The sequence below is a fragment of the Camelus bactrianus genome, chromosome 1, assembly GCF_048773025.1.
Source record: "Camelus bactrianus isolate YW-2024 breed Bactrian camel chromosome 1, ASM4877302v1, whole genome shotgun sequence".
Classification (NCBI taxonomy): Eukaryota; Metazoa; Chordata; class Mammalia; order Artiodactyla; family Camelidae; genus Camelus; species Camelus bactrianus.
Genome location: NC_133539.1, coordinates 130,013,376 through 130,040,439, shown reverse-complemented (window position 1 = coordinate 130,040,439; position 27,064 = coordinate 130,013,376). Strand labels below are relative to the sequence as shown.

Here is a 27,064-nt window from a genome sequence, read left to right as displayed (position 1 = left end):
AGGCTCCAATACTGACCCAATTCACCAATCCAGGGACAACAGGGAGGTACCGGAATTAGTAGATAGAACATGCCCTTGAAGTCTGACAAGGCCCTGCTTGAATCCTGCTACAGCATTTACTAGTCGCGAAATGGACCAATTCCTTAACCCCTCTGAGAAGGCTTCCCAATCTGCAAAAGTGGGCTGCCACCGCCCACCTGGGAGGCACGGATGTGAATGCAACACGCAAGTAGTGCGGCCGACTGGTACCTGACACGAGACCTGGCTAGTTTCCCTCTGCTGCCCTTCTCCCCCTTTAAACTTGCCCTGTTCCCACTGGTAAGGGTCAAGCCCCGGACCAGAATGCCCGATTCTTCTGTGTATCCCCGGATACATGTCTTACCCTTAGGAGGCCAGAAAAAGAACTATCTCCTCCAACGTCACTATCAATGTTCTTAAGAGTCTTGGTTTTTTAAACTCTATTTTGCAGGGAGACTATTCCAGAACTGTCCAACCACCATTCTCCACTTTGGCTCCTTCTCACCTCAAATCTTCTGACTGCTGGCCTTTTGTTCGTGGGAAAGAGAGTCTGCTAGGGTGGAGACTCCCTAGGCCTCTGTCCCTCCCTCACAGGTGAGTGTGACTACCTTCTCAACACTCCTCACTCCGACTCCATCTTCCGAGGAGGTTCCCCTCCTGGAACATGCAGCCTCTGCATCATCCCCAGACGCGCATGCGTGGCCACAACCCTCCATTCAGATTTCTTCCTGGGTGGCCCTGCCCACCCCCAAGACCCTTAAGGATAAATGCCATTGCTCTGAAAATCCCAAACACCACTGAGTGACACGCCAAAGCTGCATGGTCTGGGCTTTCCTCCAACACAGGCACAGCCCTGACCCGCCTCAGCCTCAGTCTGCACCTCTCGAGATGAGCTCATCCACCTGCACGGCTGTGAACACCAGCTAAGAATGACGACTCCCAACGTGTATCTCTAGTCCGGCTCCTTCACCTGAGCCCCGGGGCCATAGACCCGAGAGCCTCTTTGAAGTCCTAACTTGGATGACAAATGGAATCTTAAAAATGCCTCATGTCCACCATTTACTCTAGAGTTCGATTCCTGTCAGGTACCTCCCAGGCTCCAGATTTTAGTAACAGACCCAGAACCCACCTAGGTGTTTGAGGTCACATTCAATTTCCCCTGTTCCTCCCCCCGGCCCTGCTCTGGAATCAGTCTTGTCATTTCTATTGCTTAGCCAGTCTCAAGTCTGGTTCTGCAAGGACCACGGATGAAACCCCACAAGCTGACAGCAAGGTGCAGTGCATCACAGTCCTCCGAAGAGAGCTCCCTGGAGGGGGAGGCATCTCCTGCCTGTGGTCATCTCAGAAGGCACTGGATTCTCACAAAGGAGGCCCAGGAGAAGGGACTCAAGGTTCTCTTGTGGTCTGAACTTTGAAGTTCCCGAAGTTTGGGGGAGTTCCTAGTTAGGAGACACACCTGCCAGTGAGCAGATGAGGATGGGGGAACCCAGGCAAGGCTGTTCTCACTCCGACCCCTGGGCTCTCGGGAGCCACGGGAAAGGCCTGTGTTCAGGGCACAGCCCAGCCTTCACAGATCCCAGCCTGCATTTGCCAACCCAGAGAGCCTAGACTCCTACTTGCGATTCTTGTGATCTGTTCCCCCCCAGAATGTGATGGGCTCTTTCAGAACGTCTGGCCTGTCTCAAGCGAGACCAAGTCAGTGAAGAATGAAGTGTCCACAATTGGACCAGGGCATGAAAGGAGAAACAAGGTCTCATGGCCAGCATGACGGTGGTGGCCAAACCCTTCCCCCGGGTGAGATGAACCAGGGTGTGGGTGAGATTGCAAGGTCACTTCACAGCTGAATAGGGTGTTGGAGACTCACTACCGCAAACTAACGACACGGCCGTCAGTGGAGGACGTCAGCTGCAACAGACACGGAGTCAGCTATTTACTGCAATCATGGGTTAATAGTAAAAGCTGGTGCAGGGAGGACTGCATGGCTGCTGGAGCAAACCACAGACCCGGCTCTGAATGCCCACTGGCTGGAGCAGAGAGGAAGCTACAGTCCCCTTTAGCGGTCCCTGTGTCCACCAGATCCAAGTGAGCCAGCTACTTAGGAGAAGGCCATGTTGTTCTGATACTCAGAAAAACCAGCCTCGTAAAGGGAAAATAAGAGTGGCATGGAGTTTAGACCCGCTCCTGCCTCTCTATGAAGGCAAAGTTAAGTAAATGGCACCGGGAAAGTGAATGAAAAAACAAAAAACAAAAAACCGGTGACTGCTTCTTCCAACAGCATCCCCTGCAGCTGCTCACCCCCGAGACTGCCACTTTCTCACCAGTGACCGCCGGCCAGGAAGCTCCGTCACGCACGTCACACAGCGACAGCCCTGAACTGCGTGCCAAGCACGTTTGTCTAAAAGCCAGAATCAAGGAAGATGCTGCAGATTTTGACATTCCAAGTTTAAATACTCCTTGAAAAAAATCCCTCAGCAGCCGCCTAAATCAATTCACATCTCACTTCTTCAAAACAATCAAACAAATTTAATAAGTGCGCATTTGTCACCAAACATAAGGAGGACCAAACTGGTTCCTCAAAGCAAGGATTTTAACAGGTATCAAACACCAGTGGGTGATGTGCTAACAAAGCAAAAATTCCAAAAATCTAGAAAATAAAAAAATGACTAGGATAATATATGGATCAAGGCAACTATTAAGTTTTTGCTTTTTAAAGCTATGGGGACAGCACGGAGGACAATCTCGCTATTTCCAATGCAGGGTGTGCACAGTCCACTTTTCAGACGCAACAACATGCTCACAGGGCGGTACAAGATAGAAAGGGAAATAGAAAAAGGAAAAGAGGAACAGCGAAAATTAGAAACACATGAGAACAAAAATGAGAGCAATTACAAGAATTTACGTGAGTTTGGTGAGGACAGGGACGAGGGGACGGTGAGACCCACCCTCACCTATTGTTCCAGGGAAGGCAGGGGCCTGAAGCGAGCGGAGCTGCCGGGGGACCCCAACGTGGTCAGCGCCCCAAACCTAAACTTCACCTAGATGCGTGTAAACAACTTTTGAGCTACAAAATGTGGTCGAATTTCAAGCTGGACAATTTTACTCACTCCCACCAAGAGTAACAGGAGAGAATTAGGCTCTGTTCCTGCACCAAAGCATTGTTTAAAAAAGTAATGACTGTGTAATAGTAAAAGCAACAATGGAGTAAAAGTGACTGGAGGAGAACTTACTTGACCCGAGCTCACAGGCCGCGTTATCTCACTGACGTTCAGATGCTGGCTGAGCCCTTACGGTACCAAAACAGACAGACCCACCAGGAGGGAGGTTTAATGCACTGCTGTATTTTGATGCCGGGAGCCATGCCTGGTACACAAGGTTCTGGGTAAACAATGGTGACAGTGTCAACCACTATGGGCTAAGCACACAACCAGCTACACCGCCAAATACCAAGGACAGACTTCAAAAGGCAAAAACAAGCTGGCATTCTCTGGTGGGTCTGCAGACTCAGAGCCAAGCAGTTGCTGAGCAAACATGTCACCAGTGCCTCCTGTGACAAAAGAAGAGGCACTGGTCCGGGGGCTGGGGCAGGGCTCCAGGCTTCCACTGCTAACCCACCATTTTGTCCAGGGGGAGATGTTGGTCCCTGCTTACGTTGCACCGATGTACCGACATTGACTGACGCCTGGGGACTCAGCAGGTGGTGACAGGTGACGGGAATGGAGCCAGCCTGGGAGTGGCACGGTGCTGGCATCTGTGTCCTCAGCTTTGCCCAGGCCAATACATCTGCCAGCTCATCTACAAGAAGCAGAAGGGGAGAAAGCAGTGTAGATCACGGGGCCCTGTGAGGACAAGTCCTGGTCATGGCCACGACATGCCTCGCCCCTTCCTTAAGATATAGAGGTATGTCCGGGGAGGAAGTGAAAATTCTTCCAGAGCCCGCCAGGCACCACAAGCAGGTGGGACTCGGGTCCCCTGTGCCTGTCACTCACAGGACAGGTCTGGACATTCTTTTTATCAATTCTCTGGCATCTTCTCCTCTAACTTACCAACAACCAGAAAGTAGAATCTGATTTTAGACTCACAGAGAATCGCAGAAAACCTCCTCCACATCAGGCCCGGCAGCACGTGCCAGGCCCTCCGACCGTCACCTGTGGGACCGCCATGAGCCCTCTCCAGACTTAAGGCCCGAGGCCGTAGTTCGGGGGGGCACAGATTCCCACACTCTCCCCAGCAAAGGGGGACCACCTCTCGGCAAAGGCATCTCACCTTCTTCTGCCCAAGGGACATCTCGATAGATACACAGGGAAACAGAGCAGAATGTGGGGGTTAGGCAGCACAGAAGAGCTCGTCTGCACTTCCAAGGCAAAGTGGGTCCGTTGACCTAATCACAGGGACAAAGTGAGGACGAATCTTTCCCTGCTGTGCCCCATGCTCCGTGACACGCCTTTCCCTGCGTAAGGAGCTCATTTGGAAGCCCCTGGCAGTGTTTCTGTTGTCCTAAATTGGCATGGTGGTTGTCAGGTAGGGAGAGAGGGCCTGAGCCGTGCAGGTGCTGGACCTGGGAGGCAGGAGATACTGGCTCCTCTCCCAGCTCAACCAGCACCTCATTCTGCGTCTCAGGATTCAGCATGACATCTATAAGCAAAGGAATGAGACTGTCCCAGGACATGCTGTCCAACAGGAATGAAATGACAGCCATGTAAAGAAAGTTTCCCAGTTGCCACATTTAAAAATGTAACCCCCCCAAAAAAAACCCTAGAAACTGATTTTAAGAACATATCTTACTTATTCTACAGTATGTAAAATACTATCATTTTGACATGTAATCAATAAAGAAAGAAACAACATAGTTTACATTCTTTTTACTAGACAAGTCTCAGCGTCTGATGTGCATTTGACCTACAGCACATCTCAGCTCAGAGCAGCCTCCTCCCCAGCTCTCCTAGCATCAGTGGCTTTGGCTACTCTATTGGACAGCAACTCCAGGGGTCACACCAGGGGAATTGGCTGAAAAGCGGGAGTAAGTGTCCATAATAATCCTAAAAGAATCTCTCTGAAACAACGGCGGATTCACTTTTAAACGTCTGAAAACCGGCGGGTTTCACCTCCCTCACGCCTTGGCTACAAGACAGCCCTCCTCCTTGCTGATCCCTTTCTGGATGTAGGGAAGCAACCCTTCACACAGCCAGGGTGTCCGGGCACCCAGGTAGAATTTCCTGCTCTCTGTGTCCAATCCCACAAAGTCCTCCTTCTCAAACAGGATGTAGAGAAGGAGGATCTTATCCCCAGTCTTGTCGGATGCACAGTCCAGCCACTTGGACTTGAGCATGATGAAGAGAGACTCAGTGAAGTCCTCGATCCTCTTCTCCACCACCCAGCAGTCCTCGTAAATTGAAGGCCACGTCGCTGCACGGCTGCTCGGGCACCTCCCCATGCAGCACAAAGACAAAGAGCCGAGAGTCATAGAGCGTGGTGCCATACAGCTCCTCTGCACGTGGAGCTTCTCGAAGGTCTTGGCCAAGAGGAAGTCGGTAATGATGACAAGGCCCACGACCTTGCGGTGGGTCTGGAAGTCGCTCCACCCATTCTCGGGCGCATAGTGGTGACTCTAGTGGATATAGAGTGCCCACTGCGAGCCGCAAGGGATGATCTGCCTCACCAAGGAGATTCGCTTATAGATGCAAAAGAAATTCTGCTCTGAGATGATCCCCACGGGTTGGACCACCACGGGGAGAGTCTGGTGGTCCTAAGCACACTGCACGTAGTCAGGGATGTTCATGTTGCAGGCCCTGACGAGAGGGAAGAGGAGACCGAGGTACATACTGTGCTGCGGGCTGCTGGCCTCACTGGGTTGCGGTGACCTGGTGTGTACCAGTCAGAAGGCAGGGGAAGCCCAAGCAAAGCCGTGGGTACAGTTTGTCCTCAGCGTCTGCACATGGCTACCGCAGCTCGGATCACATTACGCAGCTTTTGGTCTAGGCTTCCGCCCTCTGCAGAAAAGGGTCATTTCTTGTTTTCTGTTTCCAAGCACCTAGCCAGGCCCTGATGCAAAGTCAATGCTCAAAACTGCTGAATAAAGGAATGAATAAAGGAACTGCTTCCACACCCCTCAGCAGGATATAATGCAAAGAAACACAGTAGGATTTCAACTCCAATTTATTTGAACTCCTAAGCTGCAGAATACTTGATAAGAAAACTTGCTTTGGGGAGGAGAGTACAGTTCAGTGGTAGAACACATGCTTAGCATGTATGAGGTCCTGGGTTGAATCCTCAGTACCTCATTTTAAAAAAAATGAAACAAATAAATTAACCTATTTACCCCCCTCAAAAAATATTTTTTGAATTCCAAATTCAAGAAAAAATAAACACCTTGCAATTGACACAACGTTGTAAACATGAGTATACTTCAATTAAAAAAAAATCCTTGCCTTACAAGAATATATCTGGATTATGGAACTTTACAAATGTAAAATGCCTAGGTTACCACCTGCATAAAAAGAAGGAAATGTACAAATTTACTATCCCTCATTTATGAGCTATATTTCTTTGGGGGGTTTATAACCTCTCAGAGCTAATTTTCTCAGATTAAAAAAAGAAGGAAACATTACCGGATTCTCCATAGTGCTGAAGAATCAGATAAACATATGATAACATCTGACCCACAGAATTTACTCAATAAATGCTTGTTGAATGAATGAATAAACAAGCAAAGTGAATGCTGCTCCCTGCCACAGAGCATCATGTTGGTACTGCCTGGAAATTCCAAGCCCACGTTTCACCCGACTCTACACTAACCATGGGTGACCTGGGCAGGCCTGTGTGCTCCTCTTAACCCCAGTTTAATCATGAATAGAAATGAGGGCAATAACACAAACCTCAAAGGGTTAGTGAGTCATTACTGAATTGTATCCCAACTTTGCAAGATGGAACCTTTAAAGAAATTTGGGCAAAAAGTCCGTAGGCCCTCTCCATATTATCTCTTACAACTACATGGGAATCTACATTATATCTCAAAATTAAAAAGTCTAATTTATTAAAGAGGCTATTGAGGTTAAACGAGCTCACTGTCTCAAATAAGGAACACACAGTACAAATAGGTCAATGCCCAGCCCATGAGATACACTCAGTAAACATTCCCACTGAGCCCACTGGTCCCTCCAACTTCGGAGCACGATGATGTGTCCTCATGGCCAGAGGCCCCTGCACCTGAAACTAACAAAGCTAATGGTCCCCACTTTCAAGAATCCCTGCCACCACCGTAGGACTAATTTTGTACTTGTAATTTTTTTCTTTATATTAAATAGAAAAACGTAATTGCATAGCCTTCAGGCCACCAAAACCTGACTACAGAGATCATGATGGCAGCCCTTCTTCGTGAAACAATAAAATGAAAAGCCATTTCCACAAGATCTCTGTGTAAATCTACTAGGGAACTTCATCCTGGACTGAGAGGAAGAGGACTGGGGAGGAGGGGGCAATCTGCGGCACACAGACCCATGGGCCACCTGTCCCACGATGGAGTTTAGACCCAACACTCACCCTCAAGGAACTTCAGAATAGACACAAGACAGAGTGCTGTGGACAAGATTTTTTTTTTTTTTAAAGAAATCCCTTATTCCCTCGCAGGATTTGTTTCTACCGAGAAACAAATGTCTTATGTGTATAATGTTTCACAAAACACTTAAATTATTATCACCCCAACTTGACGCATTAAGAAACTGAGGGAGAGAGGTTTATCACATTGTGCAAGATTAGAGAGAGGCAAAAAAAAAAAAAAGATGAGAGAGAGGCCACGTCGGACACCGTATTTAAACCCAAGCCCCTGTTCCAGTGCTCACACTAGAAAGTGGGATATACTGCACCTTTCCTGCCCTCTCCCTGCAATAAATCTCTGAAGACTGTTTTGTGTGCCACCTGGAATCACAATCACTTCAATTTTCCACAAAGAGCTATGTCACATTTTGGATGTGTCAAAATCTATATGTTGAATGGGAGGAGAGATTTGTATTTTCTGTTTCTCAAAGGAAACATGGCTTAAAAGAAACTGAAAAGCACTTTTCTAGTCTAAGTCTTCATTGTGCAGAGAAGGAAACGGAGGCTCAGAAGAGATGAGGAAAAGGCCTTATTAACAAATATTGCCTCAGCGCAGCACCAAGCCAGCCTTGGGCACTTCTGGGGGAGGATCTGGAAGGCCCAGGAGAATGAGTCTTAGAAAACGGAAAGAGAAGAAGCATACAAGGCCCCGTCTCTACACCATCATACCATGAAGTTTCACCAAATTACCCAGTATGTGTGCAGCCAACATTAATGTGGGATAAACAGGTTATAGAAACCTGGAAGTCTCAACCATAGTGGAAATTCCAACATTTACTTTGTTTTTTTTCCCAGTTCAAGCATCAGCTCAGTGGGCACTCTGTACCAAGCACTACACGAGGCCTGGGGTTCTCCCAAATACACAACTCTTATATCACGTGAGCAAACCACACACAGGCCCACCAGAAGGAAAATGCCCACAGATAAGGTGGAATTACTGAAACTGAAAGCAGCCAACCAGCATATATTACTAGCAAAAACGGTGCTGCTAGAAATAGACTCATGGACATAGAAAGCAAACTGTGGTTAGCAGGCAGGAAAAGGGGGATTAACAGATACACGTTAATAAATATAAAATAAATGACAAGGACCTACTATATAGCACAGGGAACTATATTCAATTTATTGTAATGAGTTGTACTAAAAACAAACTAAAAGATATATAGATACATATGCATATGTTTATAACTGAATCTCTGCTGTACATCTGAAAATAACATTCTAAATTGACTACACTTCAATAAAAAATAATTTTAAAAAATAAGTAAAAATAAAAGCAACGCCATTTAGAAAAAATAAAAGAATACTCTGATCCCCTAAGCTGTAGGTGCTAGAGAAATCTGTTTACAAACACCAAGTCCACTGGATCACTCCAGCACTGGCTGTCACTCTTTCTGACCATCAGAGAGTCACTTGGCTTCATTGAGTTTATTTTCTCTTCTGTGAAAGGCTTCAGTTTGCAACTAACGATGTATAGAATCTCATCATTCACAAACCCAACAATTAATGAGGACTTCCCATGGGCCAGGCTCTGGAAATATGAAAATATAGGGTCCGAGATATATTCATGGGTAGAAGAAATTTATGCCATAAAGACATTAATTCTTCTTGCTTTGATAGACTGATTCAATACAATTCTGTTTAGATTTCCTACCAGAGTTTTTATGGGTAACAAGATAATTTATGGTCAGGAACAACCAAGAATCTTCTTTAGAACCAGCACTGGGAAGGGGTGGATAGGTCAATCATTTCCACTGGTCTTTCTGAAGTGATGAAAACGTTCTGGAATATTAATGGTTGCACCACTGTGAATATGCTAAAGCTGCTGAATTGTAGCATTTAAGTGGGTGGACTTCATGGTGTGTGAACAATATCACAATAAAGACGTTAAATGAATAAATATTTCTTGACAATTATTTTTCCCTCTATACAACTAGTCTGTCCCACAATTTAAGAAGAACCAAAAAACCAAAACAAACCAAATTTTGCCAGGAGCTCTTTTGGACTGCAATGTCCCTGAGTCTCCAACGCCTCTGGTTGTGCTGTTCCTGTTAACACACCCTAGCTGGGCTGGGCTAGTTAGGGACTGTAACTATCTTTTTAAGATCGACGGTCACACGTTTCACCCTGGGAGAGGGAAAGATGGAGGATGTCACAGCCTCATGCCTTCAGCTCATTTTTAACTGAACCAAGCCTTGCTTTCAACACTGTAATCCCTATCACTATAAAAACAGTGACATCATCAAGCACCGCCATCATAACACGTGAAAGTGTTCAAGGTACTTACCTGGGGCAGAAACACTGAGGGAGGAGACGGAAACTCCCTCAGGACTGACGCTCCCTTTTCCCGACTCCACCAGCAGAAGCTGGGGTTCACAGCCGGAGGCTCTCAGCCCGGGGAGGAGCGCCCACAACACTGAGCTGGCCCCCAGGGAGAGGGGAAGGGAGACGAGGGCAGTCCCGGGGTCGCGGGGCAGGGAAAGCCGGGGGGGGACGCGGGCTGTAGCCCCGCTCGGAGGCCAGCCTCAGCCCCAGCCGCCCGCCCCCATCCGGGACCGCAGACCCCGCCCGCCCGGGACACAGCCCGCCCAGGGGCGGGGACGGGCCGGCGGCCCAGGGGAGGCAGCCCGGGAGGAGAGGACTCGCGGGCGGGAGAGGGGAAAGGGACTCCAGCCGCGGACTCAGGGGAGCCCGGCTGGGGCGAGAGGCGGCAGGTGCACACCTTGCCCTGGACAGCTGTGGCCGTGGCGCCGGGGCAGGAGCAAAAGTCCTACCAGGCGAAAGAGCTGAGCAGAATTTGGGGCCGATCCCATGCTCGGAGGTGCAGCTTCCAACCCTCGTTCCAGCTGGCACCGACTGCGCATGCGCAGGAGGGCCAGCGATCCTCTCTGGGTTCTGCGAGAGAAGGTGGGGAAGCGAGGGACGGAGAAGATGGGAGGAGGAGGGGAGAAGGGGAAAAGTGGGGGGAGAGACATGGACAGGAGGAGCAGAGAGAAGGCAGGGATCTGGAGTTTGGAGGAGAGTAGCAGAGATGGAGAGAAATAGTTTTAACTCTGGGGGCATCCTGAAGGAGGCAGCAGTTCTGCCTCTGCACACTTCTCTAACCCTTCAAGGCCCGCAGCTCATATTTTACCTCCCTGGTCCAGCCCTCCACCCAAGGCCTCTGCAGGACCCCTACGGGGATCACACCCGTTGCCCCAAAGTGGAGCTGGGTTTCCTTTTGCTCTGGGAACCAAGCACCCGCAGGTGTTGTCGCTCAGAACTACCTTGTAAAGTGTACCTATTCCCCTTTTACACGCTGGGACACAGGCAGGCAAGATCTCTGCTTTACCTCCACTCTCCCAGGTGTTGTACTGGCGGGGAGCGGGAGGTACAAGGTCAGATCCCAAAAGGAGCATACTGCCTGAGTTTTGGTGCATAGTCCCCATCCTTCCTGAGTAAACCACACCCCACCCTCGGGGAAACATCAAGAGCACACAGTATGTCCCTGGGTTTGGGATAGCTGCCCTCAATTCCAGTGCCCAGCTTGCTAGGAAGATAGGAGTGTTACTGAGTCTAAATTCATTCTCCTTAGTGCAGGACAGGCCAGTAAGTTGGGAGACCAGGTGTTGGGGCATGGAATAGCAACTTTCTGTAGACCTAGATGGCAAACTAATGTCCTGGAAAATCATCTCCCCAAGTCAGAATTCAGGCTCCTTTCCTACGAGCTTGGTTTTTGCAATCTTCTTGATATAGGAATTCTTTGTTGTTAGAATCCTTTGTTCTTGCAGCTATCTGCCTGGGTCAGATCCCTGTAAACCACCAACAAAACAAACGTTATTTTCTATTATGTAAATTCTTATCTTTACATGAATGGAAAAGTGTTAAATATCCTTAAAGGTCAGAGCCTTCAAAATAGGCTCTCCTGTATATTTTAGGCTCTAGGCAACATTGTTTTACAAGCAAGATGAAGCCTAGGAGACAGAGCACAGGGTTAAAGTCAAAGGAACAGATCTATTATGGAGTCAGATTTGTTCTTTTCTATTACCAGGGCAGAAGACACTTGAGGATTTAAATCCCCTTAAGTTAAAAATAAGTAATACTTTAAAGGAATTTACATACATAGGTCGGAATATGCATAGCATATCTGGAAAACACACAAAGGATTGTAAACAGTGGCATCTCCAGGGAGGGCTGAAAGAAGAGAGGATGAGGGAAAACTTCTTTCATTTGTGTAATTTTGTGCTCTGTTTGAATTTATTTAACCACATGCATGTATTTCTTTTTCAGTTAAAAAATGTGTAATGGGGCAAAGGATTAGCAAGCTCAGCAAATACAGCAGCCATGGAATCACTGAGCTATCAATTTTGATTTAAGCCAGGAAGCAATTATTGACTCTCTCCTATGTGCCCAGTGCTGTTTTAAGACTTCTTTTATTTTTTTTTTTTTATAAAATAATAAAGTGCTATTCCTCACCCCTGCCCATGGCTGGTAGAAAACCAACTGAGTTTTTATTGAGTTGTTTTCCAAGAAGTAGAGATCAGTTATAAACAGAACACATCTTCAGGGCAAAAAAGGCGGAGTGGATTACCAGCAGGCCAAATAGCTTTGAAGGTTTTTCAACAGAGGCACACAGAGGCTGAGAGAGAAAGCCTCCAGGACCCTACGAAAAGCTGCCCAAACTTCCTTCTCCATGGCACTACTGAAATAGGAAAGAAAAAATCTGACTCCATATTAGATCTGTTCCTTTGACTTTAACCCTGTGCCCTGTTTCCTAGGCTTAGTCTTTTTGGTTCTGCACCTTTTGTAAAACAATGTTGCCTAGAGCCTGAAATATACAGGAGAACCTATTCTCAAGGCTCTGACTTTGAAGGATATTAACACTTTCTATTCACATAAAGATAACAAGTTACAGAATAGAAAACAACATTTGTTTGTTGGAGGTTCACACGGATGTGACCCAGGTGAAGAGCTGCAAGAACAAAGGATTCTAACAACAAAGAATTCATACACCAAGTTTGCAACAACCAAGCATTCCCACTTCCCATTTTTAATATAAGAAGAGCCTGAAATCTGACTTGGGTTGATGGTTCCCCAGGACATTATTCTACCATTTCTCAGCTGGCTTTCCAAATTAAAGTCGCTATTTCTTGCCCCAAAACCTGGTCTCCTGATTTATTGGCCTGTAATGCACGAGCAGAACAAGCCTGGACTCGGAAACACAGACATTGAAAGTACCCATTTGGTATATTAAATGACCTGCTTCTACTCATCTTCCTGACGTTTTATTCTCTTGAACACTCCTGCTATGTTTATGAAAAACCTGTCATGTGGACACATTTCCACCTCTAGCCACTACCCTTCCAGGTAACAACTGATGCCAAGAAGGCAATGGAAGTTGCTAGAAGGTATTACCTGGACAAAATAGAGCAGAAGTGGGTTCTGGCTGATGTTCAGGAGCAGGCTGGAACACCTGACAAGATGTTATAAGTACGGAGAGACAGCTGGGCACCAAAGGAGAAGCTTCTAAACTTCCATGAGGGACTTGTTGGATAGGAAGGAAAAGTCCCAGACTATAGCTAGGATCCCACCACGAGCTTCCTGGGCGAGTCTGGGCAAGTAATTTAAAATCTCTAGGCCCATGCGTCCAACATGGGAGCCACCAGCAGCATGCAGTAGTATGAAGTTATTCTGTAGACAGACAGAATTATAAAAAGACATTTTATTGCAAAGGCCCAGCAGGTATAATATTTAAAAACGTTATTGCTTATCTTGACCTAACGAGTTATTTTTGTATGTGTAGGTTTCTGTGGTTTGTAAAGCCGGTGACTAATGATTCCGTTACAGTGAAGTATTTTGAAATTATAAGTTACTAGACACAGTATCCTCATATCACAGTTGAAAAAACTGATCCACATAAGCAAGATGATCTGACTTATTAGTTATGAGCAGGGGCTCTTGGGCCAGCCTGCCTGAGTATAAATTCTCACTCTGCCTCCAGGGGGTTCTGTGTGAATCTTGGACAAATTATTGTTGTTTTTGTTGTCGTTGTTATTATTTGTGCCTCTTTTTCCTTACCGTTTAAGTAGCGAGGAATATGTGGACTCTGTCTCCTACTGTGTTGGCAGGATTAAATGAGTAAATGTCTGTGCTGCCCACTTCCCTGGGTTTCAGCATTCTCCAGGCAATCAGTGCCAAACTCAGAGGCATTCTCCACTGTCTTCGTCAGTCTGGGGTGCTGTAACAAATTACCGCGTGTCGGGTGGCTTAAACAACCAGCATATTCCTTACGGTTTGGAGGCTGAGACTTTCAAGGTCAATGTATCCTTGAGAGGATTGCCAGCTCGAAGATGGCTGTCTTCCCAATATTTTCATATCCCAGAGAGCAGAGAGAAGCAAGCACTCTGGGGGCTTGTATAAGAACACTAATCCCATTCATGAGGGCTCTACTCTCATGACCTCATTTTATCCTACAAATCACCTCCCAAAGGCCCCACCTCGCAATACCATCACCCTGGGAGATGGGGTTTCGACATACGGATTTTGAGGGGATGCAAACATTCAGTCCACACATCGGCTAAGTCTCCCCAACATGCAGTCATCAAACCTGTAGCTAATATCAAAGTAATATTTATATCTCTCTGCCCATTTCCATTCCTACATCCACTATCACTGAAGCCCTGTTACATTTTATTCCTTATTTTTCTTGTAGAGATTTAATTGATTCCTCTAACTCCAATGCTCCCCTCGCTCCAGTCTGCTTAACAGCCCTGCCAGGAAAGTCTTCCTTAAAACACCTTCCCATTTCACCTGGTTGTTTTTTAGGTGTAAATGTCAGAATCCCCTTCACTCCCCATCCTATACCTTTAATCCGTTACAATACGGCTCACTATGTTATTTTCCTCTTACCAATGTAAGAAATTTCCATAAGCTTAAGAGCTTAAACCAGCACAGATTTATCAGCTTATGGCTGTGGTCAGAGATCCAACACAGTCCTCACTGTGCTAAATTCAAGGTAGCAGCAGGTTTCCTTCCTTCTAGAGGGTCTAGAAGAGAATGTTTCCTTGTTGTTGTTTTTTTTTTCCAGTTTCCAGAGGTAACCCACCTTCCTTAGCTTGTGCCCCACGACTTCCTCCATTTTCATGGTCAGCAGCCTTTCTGAACATTGCTCTATGGCTACACCTCCCTCTGAATTTAAACTCAGCTGGGAAATATCCTCCATTTTAAGGACCCCTGTGAATACATTCGGCCCACCTGGACAATCCAGGCTACTCACCCTATTGTCTCATCTCAGGATCCCCTTGTCCCATCCAATTCAGGCATTTTGGATGTGGCTGAGACACTCACCTGTGTAACATTTCCTCTCATGAGCATTTTATGGTTCAAGGCACTTATGAATGACTTTTTCTTTTTCTTCCTTAGCCTTTCTGCATTCAGTATGTCTGGTGGATTATATGAATCCTTTTTATTTGTTCCCCTGCACTAATCTTTAATAATGTATCATGGGTTTAAAACGCTAACTGATAGACAATTTAGAAGACAGAAATCCTCTAAGATTTTTGTCCTAAAATATCTGTCATGCATTTTGCCATGTACAGTAACATGTCACAGGTGGCTACCCTGTGGCCGGGGAGGGACATGATTCTGCCATCACACTCCCCTCATTTTCACCAATGTGCTGATCACTTAACCAAGGCTCTATGCTCCCCGCTTCACTCACTTCCTCCTCCTTTCCATTGACTACCCTGTTCCCATCACTTCCTTCATTCAGCACATCAGGATTTCATGACCACATTCTTCTCTAAATGGAAAGGGTATCTTGAATCTAATGTCTGACAACTCTTCTTACTGTATATGCACACACTGACCTGCACAGAACCCCGTCCAGCTCTTTATTTTCCTAGAATCTCCCAGAGGAATCAGTTCCATGATGATGGTAATGATGATGATGATATTGACAATGATGACAGGGACCTCTCAAGGATTCTGATAAAGAGGGAATCAATAAAGGGAGGGAATCATTGCAAAATTGCCCCAGAGACAGGCTTAAAAGTACATAACTTCTATAGTGTTTAATGAAATTGCCTAATATTTAACTATATTTAAAAATTTATATCGCTGAATTTAAAATTTTAACGGGAATTCTCATTCACCAGTAACCAAGATTCAACTCTAGGACCAAAGTCTAAGGATTTCAATCTTCTAACAAATTGTCCACTAGCTTTTTAAACACGTGATCCTTTTAAAAAGCTTAGTGCTGGGCTGAAAATAAGCAGGATTCATATAATCTCACCATACACAGTGAATGTGGAAAGACTAAGGAAGAAAAACAAAAAGCCCTTCATAACGTCTTGAACTTCACGTTGCTCACAGGAGAAAATGTTTGCCAAGTTGAGTGTCACATCAACATGACGCCTGAGTGGGATGGGGAAGCTGATCTTCCTCATCAGACATTTATCCTGATTTGTTAGATGCCAACACAGTTTCCTCATTTGATTTGCTTCTAACAAGTATGGAAGAATTTACGTTCTACCAAAAGCAGTCTAAACATTTTCCCCTGCTGTCAGGTCTCTGGACTGAATGTCTCCACAAGAAGGACATGAATATGCTTCATAGGGAATTCTTCCTGAGTAGCAACAGGATTTTCGAGGGCAGAACTGCAGGCCCCCCATGGAGGGCTGGAGGAGGGCTACAGGGGGCACTGGAAAAACAGCAGGAGTGGGTTCAGATACTACCACTCAGGTCGCCAAAGACAGCATTGCTATCTCTGAGGATATGACATTCTCCCAAAAGTTCCATGAGTGAAGGTACCTGTGAACACTAAGCAGGTTGTTAAGAAAGAGCAGCACATAATTTGCGTCACAACTCAATTACAGTATGTTTTGATATTTGGAAAATAATTAGCCCATTGTCCTTTGAAACTGCAGCAGTAGCAATAGAAATAAAAAAGGCTGAGCCGTCTTGTAGAGAACAATCAATAAACAATTCTAAATCTGCAGGATTCCTTGACGATATGCAAGCAATGAGCTAGATGTGTCTTGCAGATACTTCTTATTGCAGGGCGCTCTCCTGCAAAGCATAGAACTAGTTTTCTCAGCAGACAGAGGGAACCAAGTCAAGATTGCAAATCTTGAGACATTTACTATATGGCAGGAAAGATCACACAATTACATCCAGCCAAATATGAATAAATGTAATCAAATATTATCAAATGTGATTGGAGCACAGATGAAACAGAAATTCCTTTCACCTGGGATCTAGAGAGACTTCTTCAGAAAATGTGGCTTTGGAGATGGCCAAAGATATGGGTTGAATTTTGGCAGAAGAGGATGTAAGGAATTTTAAAACTGATTCTAAAATTCATATAAAAATACAAAGGATCCCAAATATCCAAAACAATTTTGAAAAAGTAAAACAAAGTTGGAAGACTTGCACTATCTGATTTTCAGCTTTTTTTTTTAAACTACAGTAATCAGAAAGTATGGTGTTGGTGTAAAACAGGAAAATAGAATAATGGAGCAGAATAGAATGTTCAGAACTAAACCAACACTTATATTGACAATTGATTCTCAAAAAGGATGTAGTGGAGAAAGGATCTTTTCAACAAGTGGTGCTGGAAGAATTAGAGAGTGATATGCAAAAAAAAAAAAAAATGAACTTTGATCCACACCTCAGAAAATATACAAAAATTAACTCACAATGGATCATAGATCTTAATAGGAAATCTAAAACTACAAAACAGCTAGGAGAAAAAGCATAGGCTTAAGCTTTATGACCTTGGGTTTGGCAAATATTTCTTTGCTATGACACCAAAAGTATAATCTATTTTAAAAAGAAACTGATAGAGTGAACTTTATCAAAATGAAGACTCTTCAAAGCTGTTCTAAACCCTGCTAAGCAAATGAAAAGACAAGCTATAGACAGAAGCTATTTGCAGATCATATATCTGATAATGGTCTCTCTTTGTATCTGATCCAGAATAAAGAGGTCTCAAAACTCAATAATAATGCAAACACCTGAATGAATAAATGAGGCCAGAAAACACACTTCAGTAAAGATATCCAGATGGATAATAAGCATATGAAAAGATGCTGATTAAAGATGCCATTAGTCATTAGAGAAATGCTTTTAAAAACCACAGTGAGATACTAGTACACATACATACAAGAATGAATACAATTAGAAAGACCGACCTTACAAATTGCTGGTAAGGAAGTAGAGCAAGCAGAGCTGATACACACCACAAGGAATTTACAATAGTACAACCATTTTGGAACAGTCTTTAACAGTTTCTTTAAAAAAGGTAAATACCTATCTACCATATAACCCAGATATTCCTCATCTGGTGCTTTAGAAAAGAAAAGAATATGTCCATATAAAGACTTGTAACCAAATATTCACTGCAATTTTATTTATAATAGCTCAAGTTGTAAATAACCCATGCATCCATCAAGAAGTAAATGGAGAAACAAATGATGGTCTATCCAAACACTGCTCACAACAAACTATTCAGAAAAACTCAGCACAAAACAATACTCTGCTATAAGAAATATAAGCTATTAATACAGCAACACAGATGACTCTCAAAATAATTACACTGAATGAAAGAAGTCAGACAACATAGAGTAGATACTGCATTAATCCATTCATACAAGGATCTTGAAAATGCAGACCAATATGTTGTGATGGAAAGCAGATCAATGGTTTCCAGGGGAAGAGATGGGGAGGGAGGGAGGGACAACAAATGGCAGGAGAGAAGCTTTGTGGGTGATGGGTATGTTCACTCTCTTGAATGTGGTCATGGTTTCTTGGGGATATACTTATGTCAAAACGTATTAGCTGTACACTTTATACGTGTGAAAATTACTTTGCCAAGTATACCTCAAAGCTGTTTTAAGAAAAAAGGCACTTCAGTCCTGATCCACCTCAGCGCCTGATTGGAGCGACATGATCAGTCCCTCACCCTGTTTGCCTAACAGGAAGGTAGAAAACCTCTCACGGAAAATAACATATGGATTTTTCATTTGCAATGTCTGCCATGTAATAAAGAATTTCAAGACATGCAACATGTCAAGACTATATAACGGATAATATGAGAATAAGAAACATTAGACAAAGGATGCAAACCCCCAGGTGATGTAGGCATCAGAGTTACCAATAAAGGCTATAAAATACTTTTAATATATTCAAGAAAATAAGGAAATTATGGGAGAATAGACAACAGGGTAAAGACTTTCACCAGAGATATATACTGGAATGTATTTTTAAGAGAAATCAAACAGATACTCTAGAACTGAAGCTTTCAGCTCTGGAAACAGGTAAACAGAGCTAATTAGGATCCCTTTTAAGTAAAACTTTCAGTAATGCCGGGTAAAATACAACAACAAATGTAATACAGAGCTAACTATGGAAAGAGAAGTTCCCAGGTGACAATACAAAGAGGACACTTAAAGCCCAGAGTGGTAATCTTGTGAGCTGATGCCACCACACCCTGCAGGGAAGGGGTTTTAATCTGCACATAAATAGAGATACAATGTCCATTTAGGAAAAAGGGTCCATACCAGATGTAGAAGACACTTCCTTTATATCTATATAGTCAGAGACAGAGATGTAAAGTGGCAGCAGAGGTCACAGTGACACAGGGCCCTGGGCCAAAGATTGTGAACACCTCTGCAAGCTGGGAAAGGTAGGAGGACGAATCCCTCACTAGAGCCTCGGTGTGGAACGTAGCCTTGGCCACACGTTGGTTTTAGCCCACTGACAATGACTTTGCACTTCTGCACAATAGAAGAGTGAGACGATGAATGTGTATTGCTTTAAGCCACTGAGTCTGTGGTCCTTTGTTACAACAGCAAAAGGAAAGAAACTCAGGAACCAACATGAACATGAACCCCAAGCTGCCTGCTGTGCTGGCAGGAAGTTCTTTGTCTCTGATCCTGAGGGAGTCTCCTGTCTTCTGGCAGCATCCACAAACTACCTCATGCTAACTTGACAGCTTGCAGAGGGTTAAATCTTAACCCTGCACAGTTCTTCATATTTAGTTAATAAAAATGATGGTGTCATCATGGGTATTTTTCTATCTTTTAAATACCCTTCAGTCTTCTAATAAAGCTACCTCTAATTGAGAGACAGTGTAAATAGTTTTCAATCTTCATAATAAATAACTGTGGTTTTATTTGGTTATTTAAATTATGAATAATAATATTCACATTAGTAAAAGTTTTTAAAATCAACATTGTTTAATGAAAATATCATTTCTTTTTGCATGAACATGTATTAACTACAATAAATGTTCCATGCTTTGTTCTACGATTTACTGTTAGAGCCTTAAAGAATAATATTTTCCTCAAAAGATATTATGGCAAAGGGATTTCTTTTGGTGGAACAGTTCCTACATCAAATCTGGTGCATGGCTCAGGCCACTGGGAACCTAGAGTTGATAGAAATTAGGAGGCATTATAAACACAAAATGATTTTTAATGAATTAAACAACTGGATGTGTGAAAACAAAGAATCCGAGAATATTCTAGTGAAATAAATGTATTTTTCAGCTTAAGCAAGACACTGGGTGAATAAATCTAAAATGAAAAAACCACCCAGGGATCAGCAGTGAGTCATGCATGCAGTGTGACTGATCAAAACCAAGTTGTTTCCAAACCAGTGTGCAGGCATGATGCCTTCATGAATCAAGTCTGTGTGGCACCAGGTCACCTCGAATACATTTTGATGAGGTATTTATAAGCCCTTCACCATCCCAGCACAAAGCCCACACATGAGCCACAAGACCATCACCTACACATCTGCAAAACACACAGCATGGTGAATAGCACTTTTCTTGTTCAGTAGCCGGTGGCAAGGCACTGTGAGCAGACAGAGATACAGGGACACAGAGACACAGAGGCACTTCCCCTCACTCAGCTGATAAACTTCCGTGCATTCCTGGGGACAGGATTGTCATAAAATGCACCATGGATTGATCCTCCTCCTAGGAAAGGAACGGTAGGTCTGTCCTCAGGTTGGAGCAAGGGTGGCCGGAGGATCTCAGAAGAGCTGTTTCAGCACAACCAATAGAATTTTCGGCCACCGTGACCAGGAGAGACAGGTCTCCTGCCATCCCGGTAGGCACTTGGGCTCCTGACAAAAGCTGGGCTCAGTAAAGGCTTGAGTAGAAGGCACAGACCTGAGGGTTGCCCCAGCAAGAGACAGGAGGTAGGGCCTGGTTTATACTGCTCTGGGTGTATCCCAGCCTCATCCGAATACGAAATCAGAAATTTGCAAAACAGCAGAGCTGGGATGGATCATCTACTCCAGACTCCTCACATTAGAGTTTAAAGGGTGGCAGCCCTGGGAGGCAAAGCAACGTGCTAAAGGCAGAACGTGGAAGAGGCAGCGCGAGATAAAATGCACCGTGCCAACCCCTGTTCAAGGATGCTGACACTGAGTGTGGGGCCAAGGTTTCCAACGAGGAGAATGAGACAGTGTAAATACTTGGTTCCCCCCAAAACCCCAAATATTTTTTAATGGCACAAAACTCACCTTAACTAGCTCTCTACTGAGGGGGCTCTCTTCTGCTTCTTCGTCTTTCTGTCTGTCTCCATTTCTCTCTCTCAGACAAAAACACATACAATTTTGTGAAAAGGGACTTCCTGCCATACAAAGACAAAATTCATATCTTCAAAAATACACCTGACAATGCACGTTTCTCAATTCAAGTCTTTGTGTGGGGTCTGGGCAACTGGCTTATTTTCTAGAACATTCGGTGGTTCGAAAATCAGATCATCTTCCCCAAAGGAAGAGTTCTGGTCCGTGTTGATGAAGTTGGGGATGTCACATTTCATGAGCAAGTTCGGCTCCTCCTCTGGCCACCTGCTGCATCTGATGGCTTCCTGGAGCCGAACATCACTGTCAAGGGCTATGGTTGGGATACCAGCTTTGGCCTTGTCGAAGTGTCCCACTTCATTGACGTAGCTGTGAAAGATGGACCTAGATTCGTCATTGACCTGCCAGAGAACATCTTGGGCACCAGCGGTCTCCCAAAGTCTGACACAAATCTGTTCAGTCTGAATCTGTTCTCGGGAGACTCTGCATTGCTATAAAGAAAACCAAAATAAAATATCGCTCACACTCTAACTCGGTGACCTGAAGAATCATAGTTTTTGCCATCTACTGAGAGCAAACCCCTGCAGAGAGCATGCTGACAAGCACTGGAAGTGAAAGACATCGCTTCTGAACACATACAATTACACCCAAGGCAAAAGTCTCAAGTGAGGACCCTTGGAAAATCCTGAAAAGACATCGCTCCCTGAGAATCCTCAATATTGGTGTCTCGCACACCAGTGTTTCTCAGTGGGACAATCAGATCATCTTCATCAGATTTAGTTAAAGTGCTTCTTAAAATGCAGAATTCTGGTGTGCACACCCTCAGAGTCTCAGAGGTAAGGACGGGTAGTCTGTATTTTCATAGCCACCAAGATCACTAAACATGCTCAGGTTTAGCACCGCGGTCTACATCGGGTCACCTGAGCATCGACAATGCTGTCTCATGTGGTGGGGTGGCCATGTGTGTCAGGGTGCTGTCCTACCCACGTGACTCCCCTGATTCTCAAAACTCACAGTGCAGCCCCATTGGGCAAGAAATACCACCATTTCACAATGCATACTCAAGGCGCCCGACTGACAGATACAATCAGTGATAGGAGAGGGGACAAAACTCAGCTTCCTGATACCTTCTTTCACTTACTGTGGGACAAATGATCAATTCAATGGTAATAAATTAGTGAGTGAGTGAATAAGATGACTCGTTATTCCCACGAGTGCCTGGAAGAGCGAGCCTGGGCACACTGAGAACCGTAACAGCCCATCTACGGTAATTGCCATCCTCCCTAGATCTATGTAAAGGTTACTACCACGCAGGCAGTGTCTCCTGAAGGGCAAGAATCATGTCTGAACACACTCTCAAATCCAGAACAGAACCTGACAACAATTAGGCTCTGGAGTCTGTGTTTAGCGAGTGTGGAATCTCAGTGATTTCAGCTCTTAGACCTTGCCTTCCCATCCCACCCCTCATGATATGGCCCCTAAGACCAGTTCTTTCAGGGCTGGGGCCACGGAAACCATTTACAGGACTGGAAGAATCTGATCATATAAACCATCCCCCAGATTATCATCAAGTGTCACCTGCATTTCAGGGATCAGTAATTCCAGAAGCTTTGCAGTTCAGGCAGCTGAGGGATTTTTATATCAGCTCTGTCTTCTACTGTGACTGCCTGGGTGATATCCGACAAGGAATTCTCAAAAGCCTGAGCTTTTCCTTTCAGGAATAATCTAATTAACAAATCTCGCTGACCACTCAACCAATGTGATGTGAAGATCAATGATTTACACAGGAGTACAACATTCACTAGGTCGTGGATTTAGAATCAGAGAAAAATCATTTGAGAAAGATTGACAGAATTTAGCTTTAATGCAAATTTAAGTATTCTTACCTTTCAGTAAATCATCTTCCCCTACTTATCACTTCACCCAAGTTTAAAAGATATTTGAGAACAGGGATGAGTGTGCCAGCAATCTGTGACCCAATAACCTAAAATGTCACCTAGGAAAAAGAGAGGAGTAACACATTTTTAAAAAGCATGGTGAGGATGGCGGGGCCATCCCCCAACTCCACACTAAGGAGCTCTGAGTAATAGCTTTCCTGCCTGCCTGGAGCATCAGCTGATGTGAAAACCCACCCAGAAACCTCACTGTCCAGCAGCTCTTCCGTAACACAGGCTACACTTCCTCAGAATTAAGAATTGGGTCAAGTAACCCCTTCGCTGAAGAATAAAGACAAAGGAGAACAAGAGGTTTCTGCCCCTCCCCAGGGGAGAGCCCAGACCTTGGGCTGCATGCACTGCACCCACCTCCCAGGAGAAGAATTAACTGGAGAAGGTCTTTCTGCGAAACTGGGGCAGCAAAGTTTGAGATGGGAACAAATTGACCAGCTGGCCAGGGACAGCCCCCTTCGTCGCTGCCTTGGCAGCTGCCTCCTCCCCCTCAGCACATCCTGCCCACCTCCAGTGGCTAAGCTGTCAGGGAAACTGTGCTTTGGGACCTGGGGCAAAAGAGGCTGCCCCCAGGCCAAGCTGCGGAAGAGATGGGAGCTAAACCACCAGCTCCCAAGCGGCAGGCTCCATACCCCCCCAACACCCCGCCGCCCCCTCACCCTACCGCAACCCCGGGGCAATATGACCCGGAGAAACGTGACCTGGGAACGAGGGTCGGCCACGTCAGGCCTCCAGAGAGATGGGAGCTTATCCTCCACCTCGCCAGGGGCAGCCCCTCTCTCCTCTCCAACACCTGATCTCACCGCGCCCACCTCCCAGGAGCAACCTGACCGGGTGTGGGGTGTCAGGCGAATCTTGCGCGGGAGAGGCCATCCCCAGGCCAGGTCAGTGGAGAGGAGAAGAAGTGGCCCCATTAGGCGGGGCAGCCGGACATCGCAGCTGCCTCTGCCCTTCGACCGCATCGCGCCCTTCTCCCAGGAGCAAGCTGACCTGGAGACGGGCATCCGGCTTCTTGGGCAGCAGAGGACGCCCCCAGGATTGGCAGCGGGGAAGAGGAGAGCAAATTGACAGGCTCAGCGCTGCAGGTCTTCTACCCCCGCCGTCGCCACCCCCGCACCTTAAAGGCACCGCCAAGGGCACCCCTCCCCCAGCAGGTTGAATGGGACAGGTGTGTCTGGTGATCTGGGGGAGGAGAGGCCACTCCCACACCAGGCAATCGGGGAGACTGGAGCCAATCCACCAGCTCCCCAAGGCAGCCACCTACCCCCGCAGCAGCCACCTCTCTTGACCCCTGACCTCACGGTGGCCTCCTCTAGGGAGCAGGCTGACCTTGAGATGGACGCCCGGCGAACTTGGGACAACAGAGACCGCCCTCAGGGCAAATCATGGGGGGAAATGGGAGCAAATGGACCGGCTCCATGGGAAAACCTGCCGCTGCTGCCACCACCCCCAACGTACCACGCCCGCCTCCCGGGGTCAGGCCGACTAGGATACACGTGTCCCGTAACCCAGGGCAACAGAGACCGCCCCCAAGACAAGCCGCGGGGAAGATGGGAGCAAATGGGCCCGCTCCCCCGCTGCAGGCCCCCGACCCCCGCCACCCGTGCACCCTGACTACCCTGCCTCACGCCCCCAGCAGGCAAAGTGGGACAGGGGTGTCCGGGGACCTGGCGCAGCAGATGCCGCCTGCAGGCCACGCGGCACTGACATGGGAGCTAATACACAAGCTACCCCGGGGCAGCCTCCCTATCCCCGCAGCCACCACCTTCCCAGCCCCCTGACTGCACCGCACCCATCTCCCAGGTGCAACCTCACCTGGAGTCGGACCGCAGGCAAATCTCCGGCGGCAGAGGTCGCCCTCAGGCCAGGCCGCGCGGGACAGAAGAAATGGAGCTACTCCCTGGAACGGACCCCCTCCCCCTGCAGCCGCCGCCGCCTCCCAGGGGCAAGCTCACCTGGAGACCCGCGTCCCGCCTCTACGGCAGCAGAAGCTGCCACTGGCTCCGCCGCGGGGGAGAGCTGAGTGAACTGACCGGTTTCCGCGCGGCAGTCCCCCTAACCCCGTGGGCCCCACACATTAATGGCACCGTCCCGACTCAGCAAGCTGAGTGGGACAGGCGTGTACGGTGACCAGGGGCAGCAGAGGCCGCTCCCAGGCCCGGCAGCCGGGAGAAGGCAGCTATTCCACCAGTTCGCCAGAGGCAGCCGCGCTCCGCCCCCCTGTCGCTGCCGCTGCCCCCTGACCTAACCGCCCCACCTCCCAGGAGCAAGCTTACCTGGAGTCCAACATCTGGCGAATCTCCAGCGGCCAAGGCCCCCCTAGGCCAAGCTGCAGGGAAGAGAAGAAATCGACCGGCTTGCCCTGGCAGCCTCCCACGCACCGCCGCCTCCGCCGCCCCAAACGATTGCACTAGCCTCCCGGGGTCAGGCTGACTGCGAGGATGTGCACTTGCCTTCTAATCCTGGCCACGTGAATGAGCACCTCCCTGCATCCCTACACTCCCTGCACCTCTGCACCCCTGCCACTATCTGCACTTCTGCACTGCCTGCACTTCTGCACCCCTGCACCCCCGCATCCCCTGAACTGCCTGCGCCCTCCACAGCCCCTGCACCCTTTTCACCAGTTACACTTTTGCACTGCCTACACTCCTGCACCCCTGCTTGTCCCACACACCACCTCTTGGGCCTGTGGCAGAGTCTCTGCTGTTAGACCAATGCACAGGAACTCACATCTTTGCCAGTATATGATGCATCAGTGGACGTCTGGGGTTGGCTGCAGGAAGGTACATGTTCCCGGTCACTAGCCTGGGCCACTAGGGTGATCTCTCTGAGGTCACCAAGGGCGGGCTCAGAGATGCTGTTTTCCGGGAAGAGAGGAGTTGAAACAGGTCTTGAGGGCAGAGCTGTGCTCACCAGGCCGTCCACGCTTCATGTTTTACACAGGGCTTCGGAGAAGTGAAATGGATCCAGCCAAGTAAGACCGGCCTGCTGTACACCCACCTCAGTCCTGGGCTTTGAGTCAGACCGACTGGCTCCCACCCTCACGGCCCAGTTTTGGTACCTGAATGGTCCCTTTGAGGCATCCCATCAGTTCTCATGAAGAAGTCTGGCTGCTTCCACCCCATGGCCCTCCCTCCTGTGCTGGCCTCAGGAAGTTTCCTTATTTGGGGAAGAAGGCAGCCCACCCCCTACCCCACCCCTCACCATGCTCTCACCCAGGCTGCTGCTCTCTCTGCCCATCAGAGTCTGGAAAGCCATCCCTCTTCAGTTATGTCCCTTCTGAGATGGACTTGCTTCCACTCAATTCTAGGCAAGGATGCACCATGGAATGCACTGGGTAAGAGAACCAAAATAAATACTTTCTTCTGTGAGGTTTTCTGTTTATCTACTGGGATGGGCTGTGTGTAGTTTGCTACAGCTATTGGTGTGAGAGGCTAAAACAGCCTGTGTGTCCTTGTTTTCATCTCCCCGCTGTCTTTGGGTTTTCCCTTGACACTCCTGAGACATTTACTTCTTTTAGTTTTATTCCTGTTATTACACAGGGGCCCTACTGACATGGAGGTAAGGTGTTGGGGGAGCAGGACAGAGCAGGGCATCTGTAGTCCTGTGATTAGTTCTCATTGAGCCTATGCCCTGAGCTGTGACCTCCACAAGTGTGTCTCTTTCCCCCCACCCCAATTTGGGTGAGACAGAAGGGATTTCCCTTCTCCCAGGTTGGTTAGGCTCTGGTAAAATAATTTCTCATTAAAAAAACAAACAAACAACAAACAACTTCCCCAAATGAAACAGAATGTTTTGGGTATATTTCAATAGAGTTATTTTCTCCTTTCCAGGCAGGAAGCATGAGGAGTTATCCTCTGAGGCCTTCATTCTGAGAACAGGACAAGGTCCTGGAGGTAAAATTCATGAAAAAGAGCAGGGGGCCCCTCTGA

General features: G+C 46.9%; 2 long non-coding RNA genes across 7 annotated transcripts in view; both read right to left on the bottom strand.

The window, feature by feature from the left end:
- LOC141578975 (uncharacterized) overlaps window positions 1-10,169 on the bottom strand; it is a 114,748-nt gene extending 104,579 nt beyond the window's left edge. For 5 of the 6 annotated variants that reach the window (XR_012509880.1, XR_012509879.1, XR_012509876.1 and 2 more), the window contains exon 1: window positions 9,896-10,169. This is a non-coding gene — a long non-coding RNA (uncharacterized LOC141578975). Of the gene's footprint in view, window positions 1-3,630; window positions 3,811-9,895 lie in introns of all 6 variants that reach the window. The other variant, XR_012509883.1, reaches the window with a different exon arrangement.
- Window positions 10,170-19,825: 9,656 nt separating this feature from the next.
- On the bottom strand, window positions 19,826-26,857 carry LOC141578974 (uncharacterized). The gene is made up of 5 exons (XR_012509875.1): window positions 26,348-26,857; window positions 25,863-25,989; window positions 23,834-25,461; window positions 23,073-23,182; window positions 19,826-21,677 (listed from the first exon to the last, which is right to left on the bottom strand). It is a non-coding gene; the product is annotated as an uncharacterized LOC141578974 (long non-coding RNA).
- Window positions 26,858-27,064: the final 207 nt, after the last annotated feature.